This window comes from Centruroides sculpturatus, unplaced genomic scaffold (assembly GCF_000671375.1).
Source record: "Centruroides sculpturatus isolate CEXI.00-Female unplaced genomic scaffold, Cexi_2.0 scaffold967, whole genome shotgun sequence".
Lineage (NCBI taxonomy): Eukaryota > Metazoa > Arthropoda > Arachnida > Scorpiones > Buthidae > Centruroides > Centruroides sculpturatus.
Genome location: NW_019385089.1, coordinates 135,150 through 153,703, shown reverse-complemented (window position 1 = coordinate 153,703; position 18,554 = coordinate 135,150). Strand labels below are relative to the sequence as shown.

Below are 18,554 nucleotides of genomic sequence, written 5' to 3'. Positions count from 1 at the left end.
ACTTAATTTCTATAAAGAGATACACCGACGAGAGCGTGCCAGAGAGGTACACAACTGATAAATCACAGCGTGTTTAGAGGGGTGAACATTATATTTTGGGGCCTATTCGGAATGATATCTTTTGCATATCTCTGTGTCATTGTTAGACACACCTGAGTATTTTTTTTCCTAGTATCTCATCGCAAGTGGCGTTCCGACGTGCTATGACCTTTGATCTTTCCCACGTAATTCTCTACCAGAGACATTGTTTTTTTTTTCTTCTTCGTTCTCCCTTTCTTCATTGACTTCTATGTTGTAAGATGAATAAGTTTTAATTAAACACTGTTCTTTCGCGCTCTTGTGTTCCGACTTATATAATTACATGCAATTGATAGATTGTTATCTGCCGACTCGGTTATTGATGAATAATACTTTATTTTTTTATTTTTTATTTTTTCCATCAATAACTCATTTGCTTTGTCTCCAATTTGGGCGAAAAATGCGCTATACTTTGTGCTTAATTATTTAAAAAATTAAGCGATTTTTTTAAGGAAAAAACTGTAAAATTCGAGAAATTATAACGTGTTTTATTGTATTTTATACAATTTTTATAATTTATTTATAAATTCTACATATTTTCCGCCCAAATTTCTGTCGTACTCTCGACGAATTTTGAAATTTTAAATCGTTTATACTTTACTGCCATCTGTTGAGAACCTTACGAAGCTTAATTGGTAACATCAAAATGCGCCATATTTATTCTATTTGGGACATTTAATTGCCTAAAATATTAAAAATTCATAAATTATAAACTTTTCGAGGTAGTGTATGTTATTTTCCACATCAATCCGGATAAATCTGCAGCGCGGATTAGACTTGAAGTGAGTCATTTAGGCCTACCGAAACCAAAAAATTGGCTAACCTTATGTTTCCAGGGGGGGTGAGCTAGCAAATTGAGTAGCTTAACTTCTCTTTTTTTTTTATCATCAATGAGAATTGCCCGATCCGCTACAAATCCCAACACGTGCTTGGCGTGATAACCAATTAGGTGGAGCACGAGAGCAGATTAACTCCTAGACGTGTGCACAGGAACCGGAGCTAGAAATTGGTCTCATGTATAAATAATCCTCTTCCCCGTCGACTAATTCATGTATTTTAATCGTTCCATTAAAGAAATTTGAAGTTAAGACTCAAAAATTAATATAATCTTAAGGTTAACCATAGGTTAAGGCGATAATCCCGAATGTAGATTCTAAAGGTTAAAGGTTAAGTTAATGACGAATGGGAATTTGTATATCTGTTGTTACCCTATCAATAGGGACATATCTTTATCATCATTCCGGGACTGAGCAATGTAAACTTTAGGGCCTGGTGCTGAAACTACAACTAAAGGTCCTTTTAATTTTTACTATTGATGGAGAAAGGGTTCTTTTCATCTTCTGCATCAAGACTTTCACGCGTAATTTAATTATAATAAACGTAAGAGGCCTTAATATTACCTTACGGATCGAAAATAAACAAATATTTATATTCAAAGATAACTTTATAGGGCTTAATTTTCGAGAAAATTTTCATTCCAGGGTGTAAATTCCAGGCTTGCCTATAGGGCTACATTTAACAATAAAAAGTAGTTGTGGCGTAGTAAACACTAGTATTGTGTTTTATTCCAAAGACACATGGCAAGTTTCCATCAAATTCCATCAAAATCAACTCAACTAATAAAGGAATGTGATGGAAAATTTACCATGTGTCTTTGGAATAAAACACAATACTAGTGTTTACTACGCCACAATTATAAAACAGGACACGGTTTCAAAAAACAAATCAATAAAAAGTAGGCCTATTTCGTGTAAATTTATACGCAGGCCTTACACATTTTATGAAGAAATCAACGCGTGGTCATTAGCCCACTCCCTTAAGCATGCATATAAATAACATTTGGCGGGAGGGAAGGGCCCGTTACGCGTTACAGTCAAAATCCTTTAAATTGTTAACGTTTTCTCCTAGGCGAAACGTCGAATCGAAGTGGAAACGTGTTAAACATCCGTAACCTTCCCTCCCCCCTGAAGTTAACACGTGACTTTGCGCCAATATTGTTTAACAATTACGATAAAGTTTTAAGATCCTTAAAACTTTGTAACACTTGATAGAGCGAAAGGAGGAAACGTCGTAACATTAAAGGGGATAAAAATAAATTTGCGAAAGCGTCGGAACATCGGTAAACGTCTTTATTCTATTCTGCTCGAGCTGTTGTTAGAAATTTACTTGTGTCAACTGAAGCGCGGGAGGATAATCGTATCAGTAGAAATGCTATAGTATCAGTTATAGTTGGCCATAGCAACGTAAACCATGCGGGGTAAGAGAGTAGCACGTGATCTGTACTGCTTCCACTTTGATCCTTAATCCGTCCAATAATCTAACTTGACATCCAGATTAAGTACAACGATTGACAGGAGATTAATAATTACTCCTGATTAGCGTCGTGAAGTTGTGAGAACGCCATTGACCTAATACTTTAATCTACTTACGTGCCGCATCCCGTTCTGGGCTTAGTCCCTCTTGTGTGCTACTCCACTATAAATATTAGTATAGCCGCGTTTATTGCCTATATTATTAAAGTGTCAATCACCCGATCCGTGTTTTTTTTAACTTTTTTTCTGGAAGGAAATGGTGTGTCGTGATGGCATTTCTTTGCCGTACACTTTCATCCACCTGGCGTAGTAGAGTCTGTGCATCTTACTATTATAATCTATCACGTGATTTGTACCCTTTTATCTTATCACGTGATTAATTCGGCTTGTGTTCTACCTTACAGCCTAATTTACCGTTATAGTTACTTTCACCTCTTTCTGCTTCACGCACCGTCACTCTATACAAATGTCACTTGACGCTACAGTCACGTGATAAATTTTAACACCGTCTTCGTAACGCTTCCTCTTTATGTCAGGCCCTCTTACGACACGTCACTTAAACAAATTTCCAAAATTCGGCTCCGATCGCGCAATCCAATTTGCATAAACAGTCACGTTCCGCTCTACGTCATCTCAGTTAACGGGCGTTGAAAATTTCGTTGCAGGTGTTAATCACGCGTTATGTTCTGGCTGCGGACATTAAGAGCCATTGGCCTCTGCAGAAGAGAGGGGGGAGAAAGTAAAGGGCGCGTGACAAGCTCTAACCCCACACTCTTTTTTTTTAGCGTAAAGAGCGTGATAGATCACGTGATAGGACGGCACACTTTGTAGACAAGGAGAAGACAGAAGCAACGTCTCATCCCCGAAAGTTTTCTAGTGAACGTAACGTAGTTAAAAGCATATTCCATTCAGAGAAAGAAAGTTTGATTCCATCTGGCTCATCCATTAGCTTGACTCTCTTACAAATGGATCCTCCATTTAATGGAAGTCGAGAAGAAAAGAAAAATGTTTTCTGTTGCATTTGGAAGTGAAAGTCCATGTCTGGATACAAAAATCTGCAATATAATAATATCTCTACACGGCGTTTCCACAAATTCTCTTCTTATTTTTTTTTTAAAAAAACGTAAGGAAAAAGAATCTCCCTTTCTAAATCCTGTTCCTGTTTTTTTTACTATATATTTCCCCCCTAAACTTAGATATCTTAATTAAATTATCTTCATTCTTCTTCTTCTTCTTTTTTCCTTCGCCCCTCTTCGATAATTTTGCATTAGCCGGCGCCATTTTTTTCGCGTCACGTGATTTCCTTTACGTAAAAAAAAACGTCACACGAGAACGATCTCGTGACGCGCCGGGAAAGGAATGTTGCATTGTTCGCGCGATTTCGTGCGCGAATAATGCTACGTTTCTTCTCGCGTCGCGGGTTCGAACCCTCGAGCAATCACATGACCGCTATGCCAAGGTGCGAATCACGTGACTGTCCGCACGAAAGATATCTATCGCGTTGTGTCTTAGTATTTAATCACGTAACTGCTCGGTACGCCTGGGAATATGTAAATGAAGTGACTATTCGCACAGCTTGCCCGAGATTACGCGACTGCTCGCTTACGTCGCGCGAGAGGATCTAAGTAACACTAATACTCATTCGCGTCGCACAAAAGGCGATTTTTTTGCATGTGTTGTGTGAAACGTCACTATTGTAATACGTAAACACGTAAATTTCGCCCTCTGCGTGTCACGTAACTAGGTTTTTAGTGCTTTTTCCGCTCCGACTTATATTCTCGGAAGGGTTGCGATGCGGAAATCGTGTCGCGTGACCGTTACACGAACACCGGTTTCGTAAGGTTTCGATGTTTGTTCGGCGATTCGCGAAATTCAATCGTTTGGCACCGTCGTCGTCACTGTCGCGCTTGGCGACGCTTCAGTCACGCGATGCGAACGGCTTAAAGCGTTATATCGAAGCTATTGGTTGAATTTTCTCCATTTTTTTCTTAATAAGCGGAAGTTTTTCCGGGTATCTTTCGAATCTTGGTCACGTATGACGTCGAATTACCGAGAACGAAACGATCGAGAGATTTTTGGAATGTCTTCGAGAGGCGATAAAGCAAAAACACTTTTCCGCACGCATCGATATCGCTAATTAGATGCGAAACTTTCGATTCCGATGGGCACGTTCGCTTGCCCGTCCGCTAGAATCAACTGAAACTAGTCGAAAAATCTCGTGTTAAAATCACAAACTGCAAGCGTAACGTGATCACGAGCGCGTCGTTCCACGTGACCTTACTGAAGTGCCTACATTTTACAACAATTCGTGACAGGAGGTGACACAGTGTCGTAATTAACTCTCTCTTCTCTCCATCGTAACGCAAATTCGCCGGTTTAGATTTTCGCTAGCCTTGCACTTTCCGAACTTTGTTACGGTGTTACGCCCGTTAGGCTCTGTAGTACGTAGGCGTACGATGCCTACAGGCTCACGACAGCGTGTACTAAGCTCTAGTTGGAGCCCATCGGAGTGGGTCCTGGAGAGGAGAAAAAACAATTACACTTTATCTGGGACGGTAGAGAGGTAAGCAGCAACGCTTTTCTAAGCGCTCATCCCGTGACATAACGACATAAACCACCTGGGTGGGTATAAAAGGCGGCGACGGGGCTGAAGAAGGGACGGAAAATTAAAACAATGCTTTTGTTGTGTAGCCAGACTGACAAAAGCGCCGCCAACATTCAATAGCTATTGTATCTTCTAATTAAGCCATAGCTATGACCTTTGTGCTGTAAATCTATTGTTTTTGTCACAAAAACTTTCATCCAAGACTCAAGAAATACATTAAAAAAAAAAGAAGAAGGATTCCTCGAAATAACGCATTGTCTCCCCACCCGCAGTTAACGTTTACGGACACGTCACGTGATCCGCCGCTCCGAACACGTGACGAGTCAATCTCCGTAATCACGTGATCGGTTCGAATTCTGTTACGTCGGCAAAATGTTCCCGAGATCGTTAACGTCACGCGTGATTACTACTGTAAATGAGTGACGTGACGTATGGAAACGTAATCTGTTACGTGACTTACCGATGACCATACCAAACAACGCAGAAAATCATCGCACGAGCTAAACATAGCTCGCGTAACACGTGACTCACATAAGTTTTAAATTCCCTCGGTTACCATTAAGGGGCTCTTGGGATGTCACGAGTTATATACCGGGACGGGTTGTAGATTTGTACATTAAATTACACCTCAAATTGAGACAATTGGGATGAAAGTCGCGTGCGTACTGACCAATTTAAAGGTCTTGTATAGAAATTTACCTCCAAACTTGTAAATTTTGGAGGTAATAATCTAGGAGAAGTCACTAAAACGAACAAAAAGTCTTCCGGATTTAATTTGTAGGTTGGACATTCAAAATTTATCAACTAAAATACATAATATAGCCAAAAAAAACCCAAAAATTCAAGTTAATTTACAGGATTTATGCGGCTAAAATGGGCCGCCGGTCAGACAGACAGGCTGGATTAGCGAATTTATTTTTAGGCTGGCGAATTAAACATTCGGCTCCGTAGAATTTAAATCCGAAAAAGTGGTTAAAATCAGATTTAATAAAGAATTTAAGCCGTAAAATGGAGTTATAAAAATCGATCGGGTGGCTAAAAAATCGTGGAAATTTTACGATTGACACTTAAACGGAGTAACAAAAATATTACGCAAGTTTTATATTGATCGCTAAAATCGGCTTTTGGTAGTAACTTGGTAGTTTATTCGTGTCAAACGGTAGTTTTACCCCCGTTTTTTCTTGGGGGAGAGTCCAAAAGTTTAGAGCTAGAGGTACGACGATGGCATACTGAAGTTAAAAGCGTAGCCCTAGAGTCAAGGTGCGCTTTCACCTGGCCCTTATCGTCCATCTGCGTTTATGGGTTGGGTGGGGGAGGGTGTCGCCCTCATCTGCCGTGGGAAGAAGCTACTGTGTGCTGCCATCTTGTCATTGTAAATCACTATAAGTACAACCGCCTCGCATTCCGTAGTGCTAGGCCAAATACGTGCCGTGACTCGACTGCCCAAAAGTGTTATTTGTCCCAAACCAGATTTGCACTCGTAAAACTTTGAGGGTTATTTTCTTTTTTCTTTTTTTTTCTCCCTTCTTCTAACTCATTACCTTATATTCTCCGAGTTTTATTATCGATCCGAAATATTATCTAGCGCTTATGACGTCATAAATGCTCTCATTATCCATATGGCTTTGTTTACGAGCGTGGCTCTAGTGTACGCTGTATGGCCCTATACGTGTCTACGCTGTATACGGTGTGCTTGCTTGTATATAAGTCTAAGTCTGTAAGAAATTTAGGGACGTAACGGGGGGAAGAAGGTGGACGAAAACCCACTAAACTTCGCTTCATCGTTATAGCGTGTGTACGGCGCTATATTTCACCCCTTTACGCTTTTATGTGACGTTCTGAGCCCAGAGGGACTAACAAATCGAGATAAGGACGTTAAAACGATTAAGCATCTTGCATTTACATTTAACTTTCTCCTACTAAAAACCCCCGACTCGTCTCGTTCGTAATTAGTGAAGAAGATTAATTTGTCGTCGGTTGAGCAATGTCTTGTTCGAATCCCACGCAGGTAGACCCCCTCCCTTCTATCTTTTTTTTTATTTTTCCCTTCTACTTTCAACGTTCTGTATGGTAGAAAATGAAAAACAGGAGACAGAAGAGATAAGAGCAGGACAGCCCCCTTAACAGATCCTCTGGCGTCCTGTCACATGCAATCAGCTTTAGCACTTAAAAGTAAGTTGCTTGTAAAATTATGAGGGTTGGCTTCTGATACCGATTCCTCTAACCGTCCGCCATTTTCCAGTATAAGGAATTACAGTATACAGAACCTTAAAAGAAAAAAAAAGGCGCTACACAGGGTCGACCTTCTGTCGGCTCGTTCTGTAACGCTTTTAACTAGGACACCCATAGGGAAGCGTAGATACCACCTAACCAAGATAGGAATGTCTTCACGTTGTATACAATCCCGTTAACAGCGCCGTAAAGAGGGCAAAGTATAGGTTATTATACGAGCATACTTCTACGAAAACCCTCTACACACGACCTTCCCCTTTGTGAAAAACCCTTTAGAGATCTGCCAAGCTCGACAGTAGGAAGATTTTCTACAGAATCCCCCGTTTCTAGGGGTGTTCGGAGCAACAAGTGCGCGCGAGGAAACAATTATCGAACGAGTTAGAACGGGGATAAAGGGACATAAACGAACGCAATTTTTTAATAATCGGGGCATTAAAGGTGTTATATAAGTTATATTTCTGTCATCTCGACCACACCTTAACCCGCAGGAGTATGTCGGGTTCCTCCCTTGCTTCTTCTTTTTTTTTTGATAAAGTCGCCAATTTGATGGCATCCTTTTAGAAGTCAGGCAAATAGCAAAAGCATCGTAAAATCGATAAGACAAGAAGCTTGCCCACTTTATACAACTACCCAAAATAGGCCTATTTCCACACTTCTTATCGCTTTTCCACCAATACGATAACCCAGAAGATAAAAGAAGACGTACATAAAAAAAAAAGGGAAAGTCCAGGGGGGACTTTCTATCATCTATATACACTATATTCTATTATACCTAAAGATATAAGGGTGTTAACAAATCCGACCTTTAAAAAAAATAATCTAAACGTCGTTAACGTATTTTTTTCTACAAATTTAAATTGTTTTATGTGTTATTTACGCTTATGTTTACTGTTAACTGTTCTAAATTGCATCCCCCTAAACGTTTAGGGAATCGCCTTATACGTGTATTCGTTAACCCCCTTTTTTCTTATTGTAAGTTCAGGAAAGTTTTGCTCGTTTTAAATGTTATAAATTTCGGTAGTTTTGTTTATAATTTTATCTCTAAAATAATTAATTTATTGTTCTATATTTCGATACTTTACCCCTAAACTCTTGCTAGCCCCCTTTAAACCCTTCTAAATTCGTAACGAAAATTTGGGCATATTTTAAGCAAATGTCACTTATTTTCGGCAATTTAAACATTTCAGAACCTCCGAATTTTGACATGAGGCGGCGCTGTTTAGGGGTTTTACCCCTAAAACCCACTAGCGATCATAACAAAAAAAGAAACGCGAAAAATGTTCTCGCAGCGAGCCTGTTTTCTCTCAAACCATCTCCGTTAACTGTTGCAGTACAGAAGCAGTCGAAAGGCTGGTTATTTTCAATCGTGACCTTTAACCTTTATTAAGATTCCCCCCATCGTTTAGCACTGGAATGACGTAATATTGTTTTAGCGTTAAAGACATTTACGAACGTTAACGTTAAGTGAGTACCGATGTAACTTCTTTATTACATATTCGGTGGCGGCCACTTTATATAAATTTATATCTACTAGGGATAATTAAAACGAATTTTGACACATATTTAATTGTAGGGAGTTTTTATGACGTTAATTAAATTAAAATTTCGTATTATTAATGTCTCTAGTGGAGACGTAACTAAGAATATCAAAGATGACTAAGTGCTGACAGCTTCAGTTATTCTCCAAAATGTTTTTGACATCAAACAGGGTTTACAACACCGATAACAGACGAGGAATAAATAAATGATTTGGATAAATATTTAAAACTAAGCTAGCATTCGTGGCGCCATATTGCACCCCTTTCTTCTCTTCCTTTTTTTTTTATTTCTTTTTAAATTTTAAAACTTAAAATTTAGAAGAGCGAACACAGGATTGCTCTCGCTCCTCTCCAGAAGAGATTCCACACAAGAAGGAAGAAAACAGGAAAAAAAAAAAAATCAAATATTTTCGTCCCAATTCTTCGCCCTTATAAAGCCCATATTTCAGTGGCATATGGGGAAAATATGAGGCCTCGTTATACACTTAAAGCACGGTTCCTTTGACGTTCGGCAAAGGTGCAATTCGGATTGTTGCTAAAATCAGAGGAACTTGCCACTGCCAACTATTTTAATGAGCCTCATAAATAAGGAGGAGGCTTAAGAGAGATACTTGTTTTAAAGACATCGATGTCTAAATGATAAGTGCTGAATTTTCTTCACTCCAATGATCTTAGGAGTCCTTCGTATCAATCTGACTTCGCTCCATTCCGGTTTCGTTTACTATGCCAAATCATTAAACTTTATTTATAGATATTTTTTAGTTAAGACCAGATTTTTCTACTACTTTATATATAACCTTGCAAACGTCTCCCCCCCCGCTCGTTTGTATAGGTTACTTAACTAAGAATTCTGTAGATAAACCGCGGATAACCTCATTACTTGATTTAACTGCCAACTAACTAACGTGGTTACGATAAACAAGCATTAATAGCTGACTCCAGTAGAAAGACTGCCGCTTCGTTACCAGTTCTTCTAGACATTACTTTTCTAACTGTCACTCTATGCCAATGGCTCCCATTACAAGTCTAAATCGTCTATGCCTTGCTCTTTTTTGTTTTTTTTTTTTATTCGATTTTAAAAGGCCTCTTACGCTCCGTTTACAGAACAAAACTTGCCAATTTTTTGTGGTTTTATTTAAATAAAAATTGTTGGTATTTTGTGTAAGAATTCGTTTTATTCTTTTAAATCTTGTGTGAAAGGTTATTTATATTATAGAATTTAATTTTTAGAGGTGTTTTTTGAATATAAAATCTATTTTTCAGTAGATTCTCATGTGGAATGGTCAATCTTGGAACTTAATTTACCGAGTTTTCTGTAAGAATAGATCGTGTTTTTACGTGTCAAAATCTAAAATATTCGCCTTTTAATTTGTAATTTTTATTTAAAAAAGTATTTTACACAGTTTTTAATTAAATTCCTTTCAAAAACACGCGCTGGAAAGTTCACATCCTCCTCCGTTACGTTACACACACACACAAAATCAATTTTCTCCACGTTTAATTCTTTATAAAATACTCAATTGTTAGGCCCTTCTTCTTTTACACTATCTCAAATTAGGCCTTAAAATATATAGGCCTATCCTTCTTCATTAAGACCTATATGGACGTGATTATTATACCCTTGAAGCATTGGAGAAAATAGTCCTATTCTTGCATATGTAAGCATTTAAATGATGACAAATGGCCTCTAATCAGATGCAAGTTCTGCTCTTTGCTTACGAAATAACTTATTGCACGTCCTATTATAGTTATTTAAGAGATGCGATAACAATAATAATAACAAGCCACATAGTTTATTCTAATCTTAAAGGGCTCCTTTATCTAGAGAACGGGAGAAATCAGCAGCCATAAATCTAGATATAAATTGTCATCCGAAAGGATTTAAGCTTCCCTTTTATAAAGATCACTTTCCTTTCCACATTAGAAGGCCCGAAATATGGTTTAAATGATATTAAAGTGGCTCTTCCAGTGTTTAATTTAAACACTAGAAGGCCCACTTTCATTACGGTTAAACCAGGCCTTCTATAGGATCTTGAAAGGTCTGCTTTAATGGAAGTAAAAACAGTCCTAATATTGTTTAGAAACAGTTAAGGGCCTACTTTAAGCCGCTATTTTGTGTAAATCTACAAGGCCAACTTTAAATTACGTACACAGGCCTTCTAACACGTCTAAGAAAGCGAATTTTTTGCACAAGCCTTCGATGTTCGTTTAAACATCGAAAGGCCTTAAGGAAAGCACTACAAAGGCCTACTTTTGTTTCTTTTAAGCACTGTAGACAGGCCTTCTAACGAGTTAATGTAAATAGAAAACAATCAACAGGCCTTCCACTGTTTAAACGAAACACTAGAAAGGCGAATTCTAGAAAACAAAAAATTAGGCATTCAAACAATTCAGATTCTGAAACAAGCCCCTTTTTTCTAGTAGTAAAATCTCGGATTTCTTTCGACTCGACACTTTTACATTCTTCGGAATAGCCCCCAGAGAAGGAACAATGCTGTGTTCACCAGACAAGTTCATCATTAGACCACCAGGTGGCTGATTTATTACCCAGAACTTCCGGCTCTTGCAAGTCGTTATTTCCGGCAGTAGTCGAGCAGACCGACCACAGGGAGGGCCGTAATTGATATACAGTGACAGCTTGGTTGATATGAAATGCTCATAATTCTGCAGTCACAACGATCTAGTAGGTGGAGCCCGACAAGACGATTGGAAGATAAGGCATGGAATTACTGATTCCCCTTTTTTTTTTCTCTCTCTCTCTTTCCTTCCTCCCCCATCTTTCTGGTTAGAAGGGGAAGACCCATAATTTATCACATTCTTTGCTTCACCGGATATATTCAGTTGTCGAATCTAATTATTTGTATCCAGGACCTTCCAAGCGCTCGAATTTCCTTGTTTATTGTATAACAACCGACCCAACACGTTTCCTATATTTTTAATATTGATTTCTAAACCGATATTGTTCATTATTGTCTACCCCTTCCTTTATTTTAATGAGCGTGTTTACGTATAACGTTCCGCCTATACGTGACTTCCAACGTTTCAAAATTAACCAATAGCGACGTCGCTTAGTGTAATTCGATAAAGGATTCGAAGTAAGGGGGTATTTTATTAGTTGCACAGGATTTTAATTAATTTCGTAACGTTTTTGGTACCGCGATTGGCACCGGGTTACAACGCTAACGATGACAGGAAAATCTGAACTTTACGATAACCCTGTCAGCGCCTGTTTGTTTAGTTGTGAGCCCTCTTGTGCACTCGAACACAAGCAAAGCCAAGCCGACGATTGTATAACAATCCACCCCCCCGTTATATCCAAACATAAACACGCTTTCGTCACGTCCCAGATCATAAATCAATTGTCCTCCTTATCGCTCCATTTTTTTTTTTCTTCTTTCTACGCAAAATTCTTCCTCCCTTTTTATAGCGAATCCCTTCATTTAAGTAGTTAAAACACGTTTCGCAAGAAGAAGAATCGATGCGAATTAATTCTATACCAAAGCCGAGTAAGGAAAATATTTATATAATTAATTACGTCTTTTAATATGCCGATTCTAAAATAACCCCCCGAGTTAGATTAAGAAGAAGAAGGGGGAAGGTTTTTTGGAAATATTAACACGTATCTTATAAAATTTTCCTGTAGAAGAAAAAAAAAAAGGGTTTTGCAGAATGATGGATGGGATCGCCTTCAACTTCTTATAATAGAGTTATATATTTTAGTAATCGAGATCATAGATCAATTCGGACATGTTTCGGCACCACCTCGGGACCTTACGACCGATTTTACTTAAATTAAACACACCATGTACAGACCTTTTCATCTAATTCGCCTGCTTAATCCGTCAATTTGGAAGTCCGAAAACAATAGAATGCCGATTATAGCTACCGGGCTTTAGTCTTAATTAAGTTTTTTTTTTTAATTTTGTTTTTTGGGCTATTTTTTTTTTCCTCGATATCATTGATAGAGCTGCCCCTAGCGGTGATTTGACGGATGAGTAACAGCATCTTACACGTGTTCTTAACTAATGGAACTAAGTTTCGGATTAATTTATTATTAATGGGATGCACGAAATTAACTTTTAGTAAATCCGGGTGGGTAGAAATTTTTGAATGACTATCGATCTTTTTCTTCTTTTTTTTTTGTTGTTCTTTTCCTTATTTTAATTTTTCTTTCCTGTATTCCCCCTTTAACACGTGACCCAACACTTACTTTAAAAAAACGTTAAACTTCTTTGTTATTCACAAAATTTTACTTGTTTTCATTCCATTTTGCATTTTTTTTATATTAATTTTAATTAATTTTTATAGCCAGACGGATGAATATATTCACGCGCACGTCCCGAGTTTCTCCTCTTTTTAACCCCCAAAAATAGAATAAAATTATTAATAGAACTGTTTTAATGCAATGTAACCAATTTATAGGTCAATATATAAATAATAATTAGAAAATAATCTAAATTTAGACACGTTTAGACCCATTTTACTCGTATAAACTGTCGATTTGGTCGTTGTATTCACATTTCTTTGTTATTCGATTCAAAAATCGATTAATAAGATCGATTTTTGAATAAATCGATTTCTAAAAGATTTATTAAACAGTATATATAGCCTATATATAGACAGATGATGATTTCTATTTTATTGATCGATTCAAAAATCAGTATAATAAAATGATCGATTCGGATTTATTACAGTCGATTTATTGTTATTAATCGATTGTAAGCGGAATCGATTAATAAAATAACACGATTTTTATAGTATAAATCTATTTCTGATTCGATTAAAATCGAAATAAATGTTTATACTTGATTAAAAATAGATTTTTTGAATGTTTATCGATGAAAATGGAGTGAAACTGTAGCATAAATGAATGAATAATCGATTAATTTTCAATTTATAAATCGATGTAGACAGATTGAAGTTGATGAAAAAAACTGCTATAAATTGTTTTAAAAATATGAATAATGAAGCGAAAGATAAAACTAGAAAGCTACGACGATGATGAATTGTTCCCAGTTTTATCGTTTTATACATCGATTATATGATTTAAAATCGATTAATCAAAATAGAAAAATGGCCGAACGATTGTCTAAAAGTTTGAATAATGAAAAATATATTTTTCTATTCATCTTTTTCACTTAAGTTCTTTACTTTTTTTTTATGCTTTTGGCGTTAAATTCGTTCCTTATTTTTTACTTCATGTATCCGGACAATGAATTACAACGTGAACCAATTATTCCATTCACTACCGAAACGTGACGATGGGAAAATCCTATGATGCCACGTGCGTGGGAGGGGTGCCCAACGGCACCTACAAAGGAATAGCAAACCGCACGCCCGTCTAGCTCCATTGGGGTTGCTGGTATTTGAATGACATCTTGTGCGGAGAACGGCTCCATTTGAGGGAGTTCTGTTTTGTCTCTACAGAAAAGTGACATTTTCTAGCTCACAGAACCCATTCTCTCTTCATGCAAGAGTAGATAACAATGGAGATGCATTAAATAGTCGAGTCTTTTTAACTTTTTTCGCTAGATGGCCCTCTTCTTTTTTCCACTTTCGGTAAGTTTTAGAAGATCGAAGCCATCAACGAGTTGTTTTAAGGATATTGTACTCGAGTGCGGCACTCGAAACGGGCAAAAATCTTTCATCTGAATCACTCAGACCTTACTTTAATTATTATAGATAGCTTTTAAATCGTTGTTTATAATTAGGGGATTGTGTTTTATCGAAAATTTTCACCAGTATCTTTCTCATAAACAAACACTATAACAGAGTCGAGGGAGTGGTTTGTTTGCTTTCCTTCCATTTTATTTATGGACAGAGGTAAAATACCCCCGCTTACTTAATTAAATTTCATGTATTAATATCTTCAGAACATTAATATTCAATCATAACCCGGTAGCTATATTTCTAAGCATGCCCTTCTTACCTTAAAGTACTATTGTACGAGGGAAAGACGTATGCCTGGAAGTTAAAAATCTCCTTTTCGGTTCGCATTTTACTAACAAACTTAATTTTCATTCAGTTACAAACGGAAAATCAACGAAAAGTAATTTTCTTCCCCTCTTTTGAAGGTGCGTCTACCAAAAATACCCCCTGGCTTCTCTTAATCATAAATTATAGCGGTGGTTTATACATGAATATTTATCTTAAAAGTATTTTTCCTTCTACTTTGCCGTTCGTTAAATAGAAAATGCTTTCCCAAAAAGGAGCGGTTAGAATATCATTTGAATGCAGTTTCCTGTGTGAGTCTATCGGAAAGGATAAATTTTATTTTATTTTATTTTTTTGGAAAAAAAAAATATAAATCGATACATCAAAGAATATCGAAAAGACTCTGTAGCAACGATAATAAAACAACAGGTAGAAGAGAAGTTAAGAGCTGCGGGACTGCACTCGTGACCCTTATTTCCTATGTGTTTGATTTAATCAAAGACAAGCACTTCAATTGTTCTTGGCAAAGAGATGTCGCCCCCAGCCACGAACAGTTTGCACAAGAGAGAAAAGATAGATGATGCTGTTGTGACACATCACCGCAAGAGGGCATCCTGTCTTATCGGTGATCTTTTGTCTCATCATCTCCCGCTCGGCAGGTTAAAAAAAAAAGAAAAAAAAAAGGAAGGTCTACTTCTAAAAGAGTATGCCCGTCTCTTCTCATTGTCCACAATCATCGGGGTGTGAATAGTTAAAAATTCGATGGGTCTTTTTGTCACCTGTCCTTCACAAACTTCACCAAAATATTGGTAAACGGTAAGGGTCATTCAGAATCTTACAGATTCTCTTGAATTTCTCATTGTTTCAATTTATTCTTTCAATCACGTAACTCGTTCTGTTAAGTTTTCTCCACGTTTACGTCATTTAAGTAAATTTACGTGTGTATACGTATAACACATCGAATTTTTCATACTGTATTTGCTCATCGCGTAACACATATCATCCGACTTTCCTCCAAATTTACATCACAAACGAAGCAAATTTATTTACCAGTTTAACGTATGGATAAAATTTGTTTTAAATATATTCTATGGGAGTATCCTTCGATCACGTGATCCATTTTACACGAGTTATTCTCCATATTTACACCAATTAATGAAGTAAATTTATGTATACGCACGTAAAATATCTTCTTCAAGTACTTTTTAAACCATTCATAAATCTTTTTTTAACTGTTATCAATTCGTTTGGTCCTGTTTCTAGTCATTTGCTTTCTAACCTAGAAGCCTAACGTTTAAGGTTAAATTTTAACCCGTCAAACTTGTCTCTTTTAGATAAAGGTCTAAGAATTTAGTATTTTTTTTCCTCCCTTCTTCTTCTACGTCTCCTCCTCTCTAAAGCAGCGCACACAACTCTCTTCCAATTAAACAGATCGAGCCAAGAATTTTGAGTGTTTTAAGAGTAATAATGCACATTGAATATTAATCGGCACCCATAAAAATATCTCTCTTACAGAACCCAATTTAATGCAAAAATTACAATTTACTTAAGCCCCACATTTCTCATGTGGAACACAGTTTCAGCATTTATTTTATTTCAGATTTTTTTTTACCCTTTCCTCCACATTAATTGGCACGAATGATAGATGATATAGTATTGTTTTCGCTCAGCAAGTATGCGGGGTATATCAAGAAAACTGTAGCTATCTTCTCTATAATCGTTTCTCACGCGGCTACTGTGCAGTAAAATAGGATTGGTATGCAAAGACACGAATCGATACGTGAATTTCTCTTAAAAGAAAAGAAAAAAAAAACAAGGTTAACCGAATGTTTCAGCAATGGCTCACGTTCTTCATAGAGAATTTCGTGAAGATCTCGATACCCGAATTTATAAAATAAATTGACCTTCACCAAGTTCTTTAAAGATTATAAAATAATTAAAAGGTCGCTTACCTGATCTACAGGTGCGATCGTAAAAGAGGTTCCTCCAAAGGGGTGGCTGAATCGTCCTCCCAGCAATTTGTCTTATGACGCGAACAAGGCGACCGATGGCAACCATTAATGTCTTTATGGAAATAAAACGCGCGATCACGCAACTTCTACCTGTTTATACGCTGCCATAATGATTGTGTTTTTTTTTAATGCAAGTGTAACATTATTATTATTAATTTTTTCCTTTCCCTTTTCTCTTTGTATTTTATACATGAGTGGGGTATCAAAAAATCGATAAACGATAATTCTATCCTTTAAAGTAATTCGAGTAAGCGCCGTGTTGTCTCATTATGGAGAAATGTCTGCTGTAGTTGAAGTGACGAGTCCCTCAGGATTTATACTATTACAGACGTTATAACCGACTTCTACCCGTTAAGAAGGCAAAATTTCTTTTCTTTTCCCCTTCCAGAACGGGCTCCATCTGTTGGGTAATAAACAAAACAGAATTTTGAGTGAATTACGTTTAAAAAAAAAAAAGTTAATTTCGAATTCGATTTTATTTTAAAAAATTAAAATGTCCTTTTCGTTACATCAGCGCCGCCTATTTTTTCCACCTACAACAAGCGCCATCTGTTGGGTAGTAAAAATTTCTTAAATAACATTTTTTTAAAAAGTCAGTTTTGAAATTGATTTTTTAAAAAAAATATCAGTTTCTTTACAACAGGCTCCATCTGTTGGGTAATAAATAAAATAAATTTTAAATGATATTTTTTTTATTTAATTGATTATATACCTCGTGACGGAACTATTAATTATTTTAATTTTATAAATAATATACGAAAAAAAAAATGTTGTTAATGTCTTTAAACATTCAGGAATTGATAATTTTGCTTTTTTTGGTAGTGAAAAAGGTGGGGAAATGCGAAAGAAGAAATATTTTATGGGTGTTTTCGGTCACGTGTTCGTTTAGAGAACAAATAGCAATAGGGTAATAAAATAATTTTTCTTAAAAGTCCAATCAATTAATATTGTATTTCCGTAGCAATTAAGTTAGAATATTCAGCAATGAAAAAGTTTTTATCGGTTATTTGTACAGATATATATTTTTTTTTGTAAAGGGAGAAATGGTTGTACTCTTGTTTTTTATTGTTTGGCAATTACTAAGCGAATTGTTCATTTGGTGTCTAGGCTATCAAAATTTATTATCTCTTAAACACAATTTTATTATGACGACTAAACCAATTATATATTTACAGCATGTGCTTTCATAAACAAAGAGAACCATTACATAAACACTTTCACAGGTTAACAAGGTCGTTTGCCTGTTTCGTTCTACCGTGCAGCCATCTATTGGCACAAATATTCATTAATAAAATAATTACTTCCCGTTTATAATAGTTATAATATTTATTATTTAGCCAATTGAATATAATACATTTTCATAAATTATTCATTAATTTATCTATTAAAATAAAAAATAAAAAAAATAGAATTTAGTTTTTTTTAAATAAAATTTTTTGTGCTGCCATCTGTTGAGTTGTATAAATTAAATTTTAAATTTTTGGAATTTTTTTAAAACAGAAAAACTTTATAAATAAACATATTAACTTCTCTAAATTAATAAATTAAATATAATAATAATAATGAGTCTGTTGTGTGATTTAGAATTACATTAAATTTATTCTATTAACTTAATTAAAAATGAATATTTAATTGCGTTTCAATTCAATTAGAATGTTAATTATGATTTAAGCTAAAGTCCCTCCATCTATTTCTAAATTTGTCAACTAAAATCTAAACAATTAATCACGCAGGAATACACATTAATATTTAAACTGTTTGAAATTGAAACGTATTAATTTTAATCAATTATGCTGTTTTATTTGTTTCCTTTTAAAATTGCTCGATTTTATCATTAATATCA

The 18,554-nt window shown here is 36.0% G+C and overlaps 1 long non-coding RNA gene across 1 annotated transcript in view; it reads left to right on the top strand.

The window, feature by feature from the left end:
• Nucleotides 1-18,554, top strand: part of LOC111634520 — a 44,986-nt gene that overhangs the window by 20,531 nt on the left and 5,901 nt on the right. The gene's annotated exons all lie outside the window — the stretch shown is intronic.